General features: G+C 39.2%; 1 long non-coding RNA gene and 1 pseudogene across 1 annotated transcript in view; one reads left to right on the forward strand and one right to left on the reverse strand.

Moving 5' to 3' along the window:
* LOC142530317 (uncharacterized) overlaps nt 1–10,955 on the forward strand; it is a 44,166-nt gene extending 33,211 nt beyond the window's left edge. Inside the window, exon 4 of the long non-coding RNA XR_012816123.1 lies at nt 10,652–10,955. This is a non-coding gene — a long non-coding RNA (uncharacterized LOC142530317). The remainder of the gene's footprint in view (nt 1–10,651) is intronic.
* A 71-nt stretch (nt 10,956–11,026) lies between these two features.
* LOC142530331 (putative arabinosyltransferase ARAD1) lies at nt 11,027–13,775 on the reverse strand (annotated as a pseudogene).
* Between the last annotated feature and the right edge of the window lie 2,693 nt (nt 13,776–16,468).

The following is a 16,468-nucleotide window of genomic DNA, read 5'->3' on the forward strand; positions in this document are numbered from 1 at the left end:
TAAATACATAAATGCGGAACATAATGAAAGCCATCTGATATACAAATCAACAATAAAGTAAAAGTCTTGTACAACATATGTTTATCTCAAACTAAAGTTCACCCACTACATCAAGTACTGAAAATCAATCTATTCTAAGTCCGGATCTCCACGCTAATCTTGAATCTCTCATTCTCTTCGTGACCCTGATCCTGTCCCACCTGTTGTTATGCACACATACAAACACAACAACAGCCGAATAACTCAGGTGAGAATACATCCCAGTATAAACAATGTATACATGCAATCATATAAATATATATAAAAGCATAAAACAGATATAAATAGCATGTACCAAATCTGAAAGACATGAATCGATATAGAGATGTAAATAACTCTGGACTCGTCATCTCATACTCGACTCATCTCTAATCTAGGGATCCCAGTTCTTGAACATTGGCACAATATACTAAATCTCAGCGATAGAAGCTGATCCGCTCCTAAGCAAACATCGATATAAACCAACATCCAGTGTCTTGGCACATCAGCCAGAGACTTGGCATCTCAGCCAATGACTAGGCACATCAGCCCATGACTCAATATATGCTCTACTATAAATCAATAGACTAAGCATATCAATCTCATAAATTGCAAATATCAATGCAATAAAGTACAGTATGTGGTTTTGGGAAACTCAAGTCAAATCAAACTCGAGTCATATCTTCCCGGTTCAACATTGATTTATACCTTTCTTTCGTTGGGGTTCGGCTCTGATCTGTCTTCAAAACCTTCGATATCAATGTCCAGTTGAAGCTCTTGTCGATAGGAACACAGTACTGAAATCGGATTTAAAATCAGACGGACAGATCTTCCGCAAATCGAATTATAAATTATCGAAGCTTGGGAATTCTCCAGGGACTTTCGTTCTTTTCCTCTGCCAAATCTGAAAGAATGGAGGAATTATACTTATATATTGCATGTCTAAGGGCAAATGGCTCATCCTTTAAGTTGCACGTCTCGCGCATATGCGCGAGACATTCTGTCTCGGCGCATGTCTTCTCGGCAGCTCGCGCATATGCGCGCCCTCACCCGGTGCATATGCGCGAGGTTCTCTGTCAATCTCGTGCATATGCATGGGTCCTGGTCGCGCTTATGCACGAGGTTCTCTGCCTACCTCGCGCATATACGCCATGTCCGGTCGCGCATATGCGCGAGGGGTCCAGCCTCACACATATTCAAGTCTTCTTTTGGTCTTCCCCGGTCTGATCATTTCCGTCTATAATCACATCAATTATCAATAAATCATTTCAGATTACAATAAAAAAATTCTCGGGCATTACATATGATATCCCAAATCTTGTAAATCTACTTCCCCAAATTTTCGAAATTATGCTTGTACAAGTGCATGTATTAATATCTTTACATTAAGGATTTTCCATATAAAATATTCTCCAATATACATATCTTATTTTAATACAATAATAAAAAAATCCTATACTCTTAATTTCCTTACAAATGTTTAATCATATGGTGGGAAAAAAATCGGTTCTTACATCCCTCCCTCCTTATGAGAAGTTTCGTCCTCGAAACTTGAGTTGGCTTGGTCACCAAATAGGTAGGAATATTCCTTTCGCATCTTCTCCTCAATTTCCCAAGTTGCTTCTCGCTCAGTGTGGTTGGACCACTGCACTTTGACATAAGGAATAATACGTCGTCTAAGAACTTGTTCCTTCGTGTCCACAATTCGGATGGGGACTTTTTCGTACTTCAGTTCTTCTCCCAAGTTCCCTTCGATCAAGAGCGGTTCTATCTCCAACACGTGACTCGGGTCTGGAATGTACCTTCTCAGTTGGGCCGCATGGAACATGTTGTGGATTCTTGATATGTTTGGTGGCAGTGACAGTCTGCATGCCAGCGTGCCCACTTTTTCCAAGATTTCAAAGGCTCCAACATATCGAGGGTTCAGTTTCCCCGCCTTACTGAATCGGACAACATCTCTCATAGGCGAGACTTTCACATAAGCCTTCTCGCCCATGTTGAACTCTACAGGCCTTCTTTTAAGATCTGCCCAGCTATTATGTTGATCTTGAGCTGCTTTGAGCCTTTCCCGAATGATTTTAACTTTGTCCACGATCATCTGTACTAGCTCTGGTCCCACCACAGCTTTCTCTCCCACTTCATCCCAATAAAGTGGTGACCGACATTTCCTTCCATAAAGAGCTTCGTATGGAGCCATTCCGATGTTGTTGTGATAGCTGTTGTTGTAAGAAAACTCAATTAAGGGTAGATGAGTGCTCCAGTTGCTACTAAATTCAAGGGCGCATGCTCTTAGCATATCTTCTAAGGTTTGTATGGTCCTCTTAGTTTGTCCATCGGTTTGAGGATGATAGGCCGTACTTAGGGTTACTTTCATTCCCATGGCCTCTTGAAAGCTCTTCCAAAAGCGCGAGACGAACCTCGGATCCCTATCCGATAGGATGCTCACTGGCACTCCATGCAGTCTCACAATGTTGTCCATGTATAGTAAAGCCAACTTGTCGAGATTGTAATTCATGCAGATGGGTATGAAGTGTGCAGTCTTCGTGAATCTGTCCACGATCACCCATATACCATTGTGGCTTTGCCTAGACTTTGGCAATCCTACCACAAAGTCCATGAAAATATGCTCTCATTTTCACTCGGGGATTTCTAGAGGTTGCAGTAATCCTCGAGGTCTCTGGTCTTCTGCTTTGACCTATTGGCATACATGACATCTGGAGACGAACTCGGCTACATCTCTTTTCATGCCATTCCACCAGAAATTATTTTTGAGGTCTCTGTACATTTTCGTACTGCCTGGATGGACTGAGAATTTTTACTTGTGCACCTCTGCCATTATCTCTTGGCGAAGGTTATCACTGTCGGGCACACACAGTATTCCTTTCATCCATAAGATTCCCTTGTTATCAATCTGATGATCCTGAGAGTTCCCTTCTCTGACTTACTCCTTAAGTTTAGTCAGTACCGGGTCTCGATCTTGGTTTAACTTGACGATCTCCTGCAGACATGGCTGGGATGAGAGGGAAGCTAGAGTCACTTTGCCTGGGCCCTTCCGACTTAGCGCATCAGCCACTTTGTTTGCTTTACCCGGATGGTAGCTTATGATCAAGTCATAGTCCTTCAGAAGTTCGATCCATCGTCTTTGCCTCATATTCAGCTCCTTTTGGGTGAACAAGTACTTGAGACTCTGATGGTCTGTGAAAATTTAACATTTAGCACCATAGAGGTAGTGCCTCCAAATCTTTAAGGTGAAGACAACCGCTACCAGCTCCAGATCATGAGTAGGGTAGTTCTGCTCGTGCGGTTTCAACTGCCTTGATGCGTCGGCGATCATTCTTCCTTCCTGCATGAGTATGCATCCTAGACCTTCCTTAGAGGCGTCACTGTAAATAGTGAAATCTTTATTCTCTGCGGGCAGGATCAACACTGACGTAGATGCGAGTTTCTCTTTCAATGTCTGGAAACTCTTCTCACAACTCTCACCCCAGATGAACTTATAATTCTTCTGTGTGAGTTTCGTCAGTGGCATGGCTATCGAGGAGAATCCTTCGACAAACTTCCGGTAGTAACATGTCAATCCAAGAAAGCTTCTGATATCGGTGGCGCTCTTTGGTTTCGACCACTCTGCAATTGCCTCTACTTTCCTTGGATCCACTGACACTCTCGCTTTCGAGATCACGTGTCCTAGAAAGGACACACTCCTTAGCCAGAATTCACACTTGCTGAACTTAGCATAGAGCTTATTCTCTCTTAAGATTTGTAGAGCAAGATGAAGGTGCTCTTCGTGGCTCGTCTCATCAGGAGAATAGACGATGATATCATCGATAAATACCACTATGAACTGATCCAGGAATGGCTTGAATACTCTGTTCATCAGGTCCATGAATGATGTCGGTGCGTTTTTCAAACCAAAAGGCATCACTGTGAATTCATAATGTCCATATCTGGTTCGAAAGGCTGTTTTGGGGATATCTTCAGCCCTAACCTTCAACTGGTGGTAACCTGTCCTCAGGTCCAATTTAGAAAAGACGGCGGTTCCTTTAAGTTGATCAAACAAATCGTCTATCCGCGGTAGTGGGTACCTGTTCTTGATTGTGATCTTGTTCAGTTCTCTATAATCGATGCACAATCTCATACTCCCGTCTTTCTTCTTCATGAAGAGTACTGGAGCTCCCCACGGGGACACACTTGGTCAAATTTGCCTTTTATCTAGCAATTCTTGGAGTTGTTCTTTTAGCTCCTTGAGTTCGGCTGGTGCCATTCTGTAAGGTGCTTTAGAGATTGGTGCAGCACTGGTAACCAGATTGATCTCGAACTCCACTTCGCGGTTTCGGGACCGTCCCCGAGAGTTCTTCTGGAAAAACGTCTGGGAGCTCTCTCAATATCGGGATGTCCTCCAGTTTCAGCTCGACTTCTTCCTTTATTTCACTGACCATTGCTAGGTAGATGTCTTCTTCGGATTTCTTGGCTCTCCAAGCTTGAGCTGCGGAAAGCAGCGATTTCCGTTCCTTGGATTTACCGTGGAACACGACTTCTTCCTGATCTGGGGTTCGTAGTTTGACTCTCTTCCCCTTACAATCTACTATCGCATTGTTTCTTGCTAACCAATCCATCCCTAAGATGATGTCGAAATCGACCATGATCAACTGTATCAAGTCAGCGCTAAAAGTCTGATTACTGATACTGATTTTACAATCTTTGTAAGTTTCGTGAATTTCAATGGCCCTACTTGTAGGTGTGGCTATTCGAAAGGGCTCATTAAGTTTCTCGGGCTTACATCCTAACTTCTTAGCAAATCTCTTACACATAAAAGAATGTGTAGCACCACAGTCAAATAACACATAAGCAGGCACTTGCTGAATAAATATGGTACCTGACACGACATCGTTCGCGTCGTCTGCCTCCTCTTGCGTCATGGCAAACACCCTGGCGTTTGGTTTGTTCTCCCGTGGTTTATTGGCATTCACCCCTGAGTTTGACCCTTCTCCTCTACTCGGTCCAGTTGCTCTGTTGGTGGCGTCTGGACATTCTGCCATATGGTGTCCTGGTTTCCCGCATCCAAAGCAGACACCGCTCGCTCTACGACACTCTCCAAGGTGTCGCAAATGGCAAGTTGGGCAAGGCTTAATAGCTTGGTAGTTAGTGGCAGGCGAATGCCCTTTAGATGGTCCATCGGACTGGTTAGGCCTCTTGAAATTCCGACCATTATGTGAGGATTGACTACTCATAGGCCTTTTGTTCTTAAATTCCTTCTCCCTGCGCTGGATGTCAGTTTCAGCTCGGATAGCTGCGCCCATCAAATCTGAAAATTCGCTTGCTGATAGACTGCCAAAGCCGACTGGATTATGCTTTTCAATCCCTTCTTGAAGCGATGCAATTTTAAAGCTTCATCCTCCATGATTGTCGGAGCATAAGATCCAAGGGTATTGAACTAGGAGGTGTATTCCACAACTGCCATATCCGGAGCTTGAATGAAATTTTCAAACTCACTCAGTTTCTGCAGTCTGACCTCGGCTGGATAATACTGTTTCAGAAAAACTTCTCGAAAACGCTGCCACGTGATTGGTCCTGCAGCTGTCATGGCTGGCGAGATTGCCTCCCACCACTTGCCTGATTTATCCTCCAGGAAAGGCACTATCACGTCCACTTTCAGTTCCTCGGGAATTTCCAATAGTCGCAGCTGAGTCTTCACACTTTTCAGCCAGCTCTGGCTAACTTCAGGGTCGGTAGCTCCACTGAAGGTTGGACACCTGTTCTTGCGAAGTGATTCATAAAACGGCAAAAACGACGTTTCGGAGGTCTAAACGAAGGAATGTCGCGATTTCAGCCCCTACCTCATGACAAAGTGGTGATTTCCACTCGTTGGACCGTTTCGGAGGGGATAGCATCGGTCCTTCTCAAAAATTCTCCACAGAATTTTTTTTTTTGCAAATTTTTTTCTCATTTTTCCCCAACCGGATTATGAACCTGGCGGCTCTGATACCACTTAAATGTCACGGCCCGAAACTCAGGGTTGACACCGGCATTGTTTAACAATCACACAATCAACAACAACCAGCCACATAATTCAAATGAGATAACAATTGTTTTTACAACCCTCAAAAAACCCAAAAAAACGACATAGTCTAATGCGGAAACGTAAAACTAAATGAAAAGTTCAACTCAATCTAAATCTCAAAGTCTCGAGTTTCACCATCCCGAAAACTGGTCCGACTCCTCTTCCTAAACCAGTTCTTCGGATTTATCTGGGAGGGAAGAGTATGGGGGATGAGTATTTAGGAATACTCAGCAAGTGGGGGCGTATCGAGCACAACACAAAAAAAATACTTGCTCCATTTTCGAAAACAACACATAAATACATCATGCTTTTCGTAACGTAACATCATATTCGTAACATAATAGCACTGCGATTTTTTCACCTTCTATGGTTTACTGATATCAGTCCCTAAGTTTTAATCCTCCAAGGAGGCGAGGTCATAAGACGGTTCTATCCCACCGTGAAGGGCCATATGTTGGAATTCCACCCATTTTCAGAGAATCCTCACAGTGCCAACAGATAAACGTACCAAATTTCACAAAAATGTAGAGACAGAAGGATGGTGCTCGACCGAATTTTTCAAAAACCGAACACATGCATAATCCGAAATTTTAACATTTAAAAACAGCCCACTTACAGTATTTTTAATTGCTAAGAACATAGGTGCTTGGCTTCGGGAATTGGGTTGCTTCTTGTTCTTGCTCGGACAGCGCTTCGGCTCGATTTCTTGGACGATTTTGTGCAGAGTTTTGGCTAGGGGATGCTGCTGAAAATTTCGAAAGTTTCAGCTAGGGGATCTCAAATGGTGGTGGGAGAATGGCTAGGGTTGATGCACTATTTATAGGAGATGAGGATGGAGCTAAATATGGTGGCTAAATCATGCCAAAATTGCCTCAAATCTCATAATATTTGACTCCAAATATCCTTGCCATTCTTGAAAATTTAGCTACCTAAGTTGTGGGATTTATTTCTTGATCCCATTGCCCTTCATTAATTCGAAAATATGGTGGCTAGGGTAAGGATTTTTCTTTGTGCACAAGTTTGATGATTATTTCCAATTAACTATGTATCTACCCATCACAATCATTAGCCATATATTCTAGGGAAATTTCGAAAATTTATAGCAATATCTAACCTTAATTCCTCTACTTGTTTGATATCCCAAATCTTGTAAATCTACTTCCCCAAATTTTCGAAATTATGCTTGTACAAGTGCATGTATTAATATCTTGACATTAAGGATTTTTCATATAAAATATTCTTCAATATACATATCTTATTTTAATACAATAAAAAAAAATCACATACTCTTAATTTCCTTACAAATGTTTAATCATATGGTGGGGAAAAAAAAAATTTGGTTCTCACACTTCGCCTTCTGGACAATGGCTTTGGCGCTGGGGCTGTAGAGCCCAAAATCAGTACACGTAAAACCCATGCATTTATTTAATAGTTAAATTATTTATTTAAGTTTAAAATGATTTATAACGATGCATGACCTATTTAAATTGTATTATTTCAAATTATTTATGTTTATGTGATGCACGTTAAAATGTTTTCTCGAGTTTCATGTTTCGGACGATTATTCAATGCGGGATCAAGGAAAAGAGATCGGTGACGATTTTGGCAATTTTAAATGTGGTATTTTATTTTAAGTTAGATTGGGGCGTTTTAATTAATTTACCTAGTTTTAATATTTTAAACGCCTAATTTAATTATTAAGTGATCTTATGATTTTACTACTTTTAAAAGTTAATGAGTGTGCATCTTATTTTTTTAGGGGATTTGGTGTAGGTAGAGAGGATTAACTTTTAATCAACACCTTTATTTTTTTTATTAAGCAATTTTATTCCCCTAATTACTATCAAACTCACGCACGCACACACTTTTACACACACTAATACCGATATCACACACGCACACACATTCTATTCCACAATCAGATTTTTATTTTGAGAGAAAAACCTAGGGTTCCTCTACCATAGAGTAGCCGCCCCCGCCCTCTGATTTTCCAGCGAGATTTCATTGAGTTTTCTTCAAAGAAAATCACGCCATGTTCGTCCCGGATCGCCTCTCGCATCCTTCTCGCTTCAGTGTCATCGTTCGGTAACGTTCAAGATTTAAAGGCATGTATATTCTATTTTTCATGCGTCGATCTCGTCATATTATGCGTCGTGTTGTTTATTATGCGTAAAAATCCATGTGTGATGTGCAAAGTTTGAGCAGAAAATTGTTGGATCGATTTTTGAAACGTTTTTAGATCTAAAACTCGTAATTTGCTGTCATTTGAATTACTGCGATTTTTTCGGTCGAGTTTCTGGAAAAGCTTTCAACATATGAAACGTAGAACTTTTAGATACCTTCGATTTGATATAAAATTCGAAATATTTGGATGAAAATTGAGTGCGATATGATTGTTTTCGTGGGACTACTCAAACTGCGTCTTTCTGAAAAATATATTATTGATGTGTTCTTGAAGTGTTTGAGTTGCAGGCTTCGTTGGACATCGCTAGGCCATCACTACTGCATTTAGACATGATGTGGGATGTGTGTAGGTACTATTTGAGGTTTTGTTTCGAGTCGGGGATGGCTTGGGAGACAATAAAAGTCATAGGAAGATAATGGTGTCGAATTTTGGAGTTGTGTCGTTTTGTTGTTGACTGTCGACGTTGGGGTTGTTGGATTGTTGGCAGGGGTTGGAGTCAATACCGTAGCGTCCTAAGATGGGTCTCGAAGTATCAATTCTTAGTCCATTCAATCAAGTTAATCAAGTTGGGAGAATTAAGCATAATATAAAAATTTCCGCAGGTTTGTTTTCACCCGAGGCTAGCCAGACCCCTACACGGACCCTGGCACGGGGTCCGTGCCCTTGTTTCTTCTGAAGTGCCATTTTCCAATGCCTATACGGACCCCTAGACGGACCCTAGCACGGGGTGCGTGTCCTTCCTTCTTTTCGGTGTGTCTTTCCAGAACATACACGGACCCAGAGCCGGACCTGGGTACGGAATCCGTGTACCTTCTTTTTTTGGGAATGATTTTAATTTCACATTAAGATTTGATTTGGGGTTCAAGATCACGGTTAGTACGATTATTAAACGAGATCAAGTCCCGAGTAATCTAGAATGTTATAAGCTATTTATTTGATTCAGTTGTGAGCACGAATACCTACGTCTAAGTTATGCAAGTTAAGTATTTTGAACTCATGATAGTATGTGCAGCAGTGGCCCAAGCGTGATCCAGTGAATCCCTCAACACCAAGTAAGTATGTTCGACGTGCAAAGAAAATACTTTTAAGTTTTTGAGGATATGCTAAATGTCTTGTGACAAAATTATGTATGGGATTGGAAACCGGTAAATTATGACCAGGGACCAATCCACCCCTGTTAAATTATGAACGAGTTTAGATCAGGATTGGAAAGCGGTAAAGTATGACCAGGGACCAATCCACCCGTTAAATTATGAACGGGGATCTCATGTATGTGGCAGTGGATCTTTCCTGTCAGCCCAGTATTGTGGTTTAGTCTGATCAGACGTATTTATGTATGGGTCACTTGCTTTGAAACATGCATCTACGCAAAATGATGAAGTTATGTATGTTCAAGTATGTACGATGCAAGCATGTTTAAGAAAAGTTTTATATGATGGCAGGTCTATGTATGTATGTACGTATGCTCAATCTTATGCAAGTTCAAGTTCCAGTATGTACGTTCTATTTTAAAGCTACATGTGATTTTATTACGTATTACTCGTTATTCCCAGTTTATCCGTGTCGAGTCTTTAGACTCACTAGACTTGATCGATGCAGGTGATGATGAATTTGAGGAGACGAGGGGTGAGGATCAGTGAGCAGGCTTGGACTGAGCGGGAGGCTAAACCCGAGGATCGCCTTATTTTAAGTTTTATGAAATGTTCAAAATACTCTGATTTCACGTTTTGTTTACGTTGTTTAAACAAGTACTTTTGTTAGCAAACTTTATTGGTGATCTCTTTTATTGCAAATACTTTTGGATGGACAGTTCGTTTATGATCACAATTTGAAAGTTTATTGGTATTTAAGAAATTTTTTATTTTTTCCGCAAATTTCAAGTAGTTTAAAAGTACGGTATGTTACAGGGGCGGTAATGTTTGACCGCCCTAGCGCGGGGCTTTCGGGTATCAGGTCTTGATTTGACTTCCTTTTCATTATTTAGCACTTTAATAACATTGAAAATATTTTACAACTTCATTGCTATGCATGCCGAATTCTTTGAGGCTTCGACTCGCATGATTTAGCATGTCATGCCCGGCCAGATTCATGTCATCTTGTGTCTAGAAAGTTCAAAGTGCATTATTTCTTCTAGTTTCTTCATCTTATCTTACAGGATATTTGATTTGATTATTTGCACAAAACAGAGAGCAAATAAAGCCTAAAAGAAAGTCAAGATCCTACACGACGTGAAGCCGACTCCGTACTGCAGAATTCTCCGCTATTTCTTTTTATTTGTTTTACCCAACATCTTACAGGCTACAGCAACGTTAGAAACATAGAGATTAGCAGTTTCCCATTGAAGCAATTTCTGAATTTATTTCATTTCTTTCTCTTGATTTATCTTGCAGCATTTGTGGCCAAGTTTATGAGCATCTACATAGGTTTCCTCGTCGAGACGTTTGGTTGAACTTGAGAAAAACGAATGGAGTGAGGATTTTTTGTGGCTTAGTTCATCCTCACTTTGTGTGGAATTTGATTTGCTTGCTTTGAGTCGAGGTTTTGCAGTTCACGATGTCTGATCTTGGCTTCATTCTCATCTCTTGACCCAATTTAAATGTTCAAATCTTGAAGCTTAAATTTGGAGTGTATAAAAGGACAAATACGATATGTATATATTTCTAGTCTGAAATGTAATTTTTATCAAAATATGAATATTCATACTAGAGCCTAAATGCATTTTTCAGTATCTGGAACGAGACTTTTGGCGTTGAACAATTTACAATATACAGATTAAGATTAACCAAGTGAAATGCTTCCGACAAACGTGACGAAGATGCAGGATATGCGTGGTTCTTACCGGTAATTAATTTAACAAAGAATCTATGTCATCCCAGAGGCTAGAACCTACAAAATTAATTAACACATTGGCTAAAAGAATGAACAAATAGATCAACTAAAATCTAATACTCCTCTATTTCATCTCCAAAAAAGTGGAGGGAGCTATGCCTCTGACACCATAAAGCCCGATAACCGATCAAGCAAGATTTCTAGGTACAGCAACAGACTTAATACCTTCTTCTCTAGGGGTGTTTGCTTGAAAAAAAACGACCAGCCTTGTGAATCTTTAGCTTGACAGCAGGAATTTTTCGTGAAACGGCCTGCCATATCATCTGGACAGCATCATTTGCTTGTGATGGATACTGAAACTTATAAAAGTTTTCAACTTCTTTTAGTCTTCCCCACATTCTGGTCCAGGCTGCTTTGGTAATGTTCCGGACGAGGTTTAGTAGGAATTTTTCTTTGAGAGCATCAGATGCACGGACAAACACACAGAATTCTGAATAGTCAAGAACATCTTCGTACGGAAGCTCAATTTCATCGCTGATAATGACAGGCACACAGTGGCTAGCTATGGCATCAAATAAACGGTTTGATGAGGGAGTATCGCCTGCAATGTTGAGGCAGAATTTGGATGAGCGCATACCAGTGGAAGCTTGTTTGATACCATCTTTTTGAACACTTCCAAATGCGAAGTGCACACCCTTTTCATTTTTCAGCATGTAATACAATTCTTGACGAATTATTCCGCCCTGAAAGTAGCCAAGAAAGTGTTTGACGTAGTTCAATTAAAGAAATCCTGAAGCTAACTGTTCCAAGGATGAGTAAAATATCATACCAACTCAGCAATTTGCCACGAGCATCATCATATTTCTATGAACAAAAAACAATGGCAATATCACACGGATTCATTCATTTTTAACACTGAGGATTAAAATAACTACAAATAGTGCATATTAGCCAAGACATAAATGATAAAATATCTTCCGAACACGGTCAATTAGTAACTTAAATACCAAGTATGAATTGACAAACAAGAAGAAACCACAAAAACATATCCTTTAGTTTCTAATAAGACACAATTTAACCCATCAGTAAGAACTAAATCTTATGGGACATAACTTTTAAATATCCAGCACATGTTGCAATACTCAAAGCTGCGTGTAAAATATACAAGTGTTTTGCCTCAGAAATACAAGCATATATCTTACATCTTTTCGATAAATAGCCCCTTGGAAATAGAGCAACGTCTTGCGACTATCAAAATCGGATGCATCATCTGTATAACTTCCAACAACATGCCTGTAAGGCGCAATCACGTCTTTCTCAACATTAGCAATAGTTGGAGGATACCTTCTGAAATCTGAAAGAACAAATATTGTAGGCCAGAGCTTCGTTCTAGCATCTAAAAGGCTATTCGGGTGGTGGGCAATGATGATATGATCATTTCCACCAGATCTTTTCCATTCATCCTGAGCCGTCAAAAAAGTAACCAATTTTTCCTGTAATAAATTATTAGTACTCCTTTTCTGGTTTGGCTTCAGCTTTGAGTACCTATTATAGCAAATGGATGAAAAGAAAGGAACAAACACAACATCAGCTTCGCTAGAATTAGGTACTCTAATAGCACTGCGGCCTCCCAAGTCTTTGGTAAATTCAGAGTTCAAGAGGTCCAGAGTCAGCCAATATTCTATGCTATGCTGCAAATTCAATCCACCTGGGTAGTCAGGGACCTCGGAACGAATATCCGGCCAAACAACACCACTTTCCAGGCTTTTCCAACCCAACAGATTAAAATGGAACTCTGACGGCAAGTCATACATGAAAACCCTGAGAATCTGCTGACTAGAACCACATTTTCTTGAATTTCTACTAAAGATCACAGCTTCTTTATTATATGGAGCTCTGGCTGGTAGGTTTCCGTCAAGATTATTAATTTTTGCCATGTAAAGAAATTTGGAATAGTCAATAGAATAAGTTCGGCCAGTCGACCTTAACACTAACAACCAAGATAATACGAACACTGCTAAGGCTAATAAGAAAAAAAGGAACAAATATCTATGAGTAAAGAACCCCATTTTCGACATTATAACCCCAATAAGTCTAAATTCGATAACAAAAAAAAGTTGGAGCAAGACCGAACCAAATTTCAAACACCGTTGCTCCCTTGATTTCTATTACTACGAAGACTGGAAATTCAGAGAAAATCTAGGCATGGAAAAGGGGAAGAAATATGCCCAAATGTATAACACTTCATCAAAAATCACATTTTAAAGCAGGCCGCATGCACTGACACACACCAGATAACCCAACACAATAAAGAATCTGATATAACAAATCCAACACTCCTACATAAACAGTAATTCGGAGTAGAACAGAAAAGAGCTGATAATCAACGCAAGAAACCGGGTTCCTCGAATGAAAAACGCAACAAGCAACAAAACCCAGATGGCATTTGGTTTGAAACAGTCAACTCAACGAAAACATTCAAGAGAATAAGCTAGAGAGCTACATACATCTAGTAAAATGGAGAAATAATGACAAGGAGACAGAGAGAGAAAAGGTCAATGAAGGGGAAAAAAGGCGAGCACCAAGAAAATTACATAACTAAGGGGGTGGTAATGTAGATGAAATTCACCTCCAATCATTTGCGTCTTTCTTTGGTGATTTCGATTTTCCCTTGCGAGGGGTATAAGAAGCGGCCGGCGGACTCTCTTACATTAAGCTTAATCTCTATGAATTTAAGAAAAACAATATAAATTTGAGATTTTATTTTATATATCGTTACTATATAATAAACATGAATGTAATATATGATGTTATATTTGGTATAATTTTTAAGTGTAAGATAATTTTGAATTTTTGATGAAATGACAAAATTGTCATTTCTTCTTTTTTTTTCTTCTTCCACTCCGGCTGCGACGGCGGCGGTCCGGCGACGGCGACGGCGGCGGCGGAGTGGCGGCGGCAGCAGTTCGGCGGCGGTCCGGCGGCGGTCCGGCGGCGGTCCGACGGACGGCCGGCGGCGGTCCGGCGACGGTTTGACGGACGGCCAGCGGCGGCGGTCGTGACGGGAAGTGGTTGTGAGTTTGGATATAGGAGAAAAGTAAGATTGGAAAATAGGAAGGATTAAGAGTTGAATAAATAATCATAGGGGGTGATGAGGTATTATTTTAACCCACCTAATATAACCTAATCATTCATATAAGATATTGACTTGGTTAAATAATCACGCGTACCAAACGAGGGATAAGGTGGGTTAAAAAAAATAAACCCACCTTATCCATCAAACCAAACACTCCCTTACTATATTACAAAGTTTAGCATATCATAGAAACGGTTTTGCTCCGACTTAGTTACACAGATATCGAATTTCATATATAACTATTATTGCTAACGATTTATAGACAAAAATGCAAAAAATATATATTCTTTCAAATTTTACTCCACTGACTTTTGTTATTTCTCGATGACATCAAAATTCATCAACTTTCATTTCATATAATCTATATTTTTTTATTCTTTTTTTCTAATTTGCCACTGTTAAAAAATTTAATCTTATTTATTTGTCTTTTTTTTTTTTATAAAAACCACATTATTCATGTATTACACTACAAACGTAGATTGTTTGGATCGCCAGCGGAAAGATTTGAAAAATGGAAAAAACTCGATTGTGAATCAATGGGCAATTAATCTCATAATTTTTATAAATGGGGGTTTAGACTTTCACGAGGGTGTAAATGCTATTTGTCCGAATAATATGATTGTTTGGATAATTTTTCATATCGGAATGTGATATGGGTGAGGTCGGTTTGGCCCAAGAAGCCTGGGCCCAGTTTGGTTCCATTTTTTTAAAAAATTATATTCAAATATATTTAGTGAGAGGTTATATTTAATAATTTAAATGTTATATTTAAATAATCAACACTTTATTTGTATTTTGATTTAGATGTTATATTATAAATTTTGAAAATAAGAGCTACAATATTTTAAAATTTTAAATATCATTTTCATTTTCCAATATAAATATTTTTCATTTTCAATTTATTGTCGTAGTAGATATATATTTACACATATATTTTAAATTCAGTGTTATAAAAATACGGTTTAAGGTTCACTTAATTAATAACTTAAGTACTTTTAAATTTTTTTAATTTAGTCATTTTGATATAATAAATATTATAACAAGTATATATTTAAAATAGATAAATAAACTTAGTCACTTGAAATTACAAATTTAATTCATGTATTTGAAATTTTAAAATATTTTTTTATTACAAATACTTGATTACTTTTCCAGGAAAAACCTGAACGATCATGAGTTGATCTCAAAAAAAGCTATTTAATAACTATAAATAAATAATAACAATTTTTTTAAAAAAAAATTCGGTCCACCCAAAAACCAAATTTTTGTTTTTTTAACCGAATCGTTCAATTCGTTTCGGTTTTTTGGCTTCGACCGAATGAACACCACTAGTGAGCTCGGCCTATATACAGAAGGGTTTTAAAATTAAGATTTGGACTTAACTCAACCCCAAAAGCTAGCTCAAGGGAGGAGTTAGGTCTAAATCTCAATCTTAACATGGTATCATAGCTCAGGCTCTACCGTTATATGATGAGCAGTCCATAGTTGAGTCACCCGTTCTGCTCATAGTTTGGTCATTTGTAAACTTCACTCTGCATATTGCAGCTAACCCGTTGTATCATGAAAGAACGAAGCATATAGAAATCGATTGTCATCAAATTCGAGAAAAAATTCGGGACAAGCTAATCGAGACGTTGCACATACCTACAGATCAACAACCAGCGGACTTGTTAACAAAAGCGTTGAGCAAGAGCCAACACCGATATATGTCATACAAGCTCGGAATACTTGATTTATTCCATGCTTGAGGGGGAGTATTAAAAGGCATTCTTATAAATGAGCTAGTTTTTGGGGATGAGTTAAGTCCAAGTTCTAATTTTAACAAATGGTTTGCCAACATGGATGGAGAGCTCGACTTTTTAATTTATAACTCGGGCATATATATAAAGCCATGACTTTGCAGGTGCAAAGGGTGCATTCATCTTGATTGAGAAGATCTTAATGAATGTGATTTTATGTGTCAACCTTGGTGCAGGGCAAATCCTTCAAGATCTGTATTATTTGGTTTACGTAGGTGAGAGCGATGATCTTTCGAATGCATATTTGAATCAAGCACACAAATAGATTTATCTCTGATAGAGACCAGTAATGTCCCCGAGATCGGCTACATAATCGAGCTTTGTTACTGGCGACTTAGTTGCATGGGACAAAATAGTGTCAGAGTAGATGCTCTGTAAGCCAACTGTTGGCTAGGGAATTTATTGACTCAGTTGTAATAAACAATCTTTATTTTGATATAGTT

The sequence above is a fragment of the Primulina tabacum genome, chromosome 2, assembly GCF_025594145.1.
Source record: "Primulina tabacum isolate GXHZ01 chromosome 2, ASM2559414v2, whole genome shotgun sequence".
Lineage (NCBI taxonomy): Eukaryota > Viridiplantae > Streptophyta > Magnoliopsida > Lamiales > Gesneriaceae > Primulina > Primulina tabacum.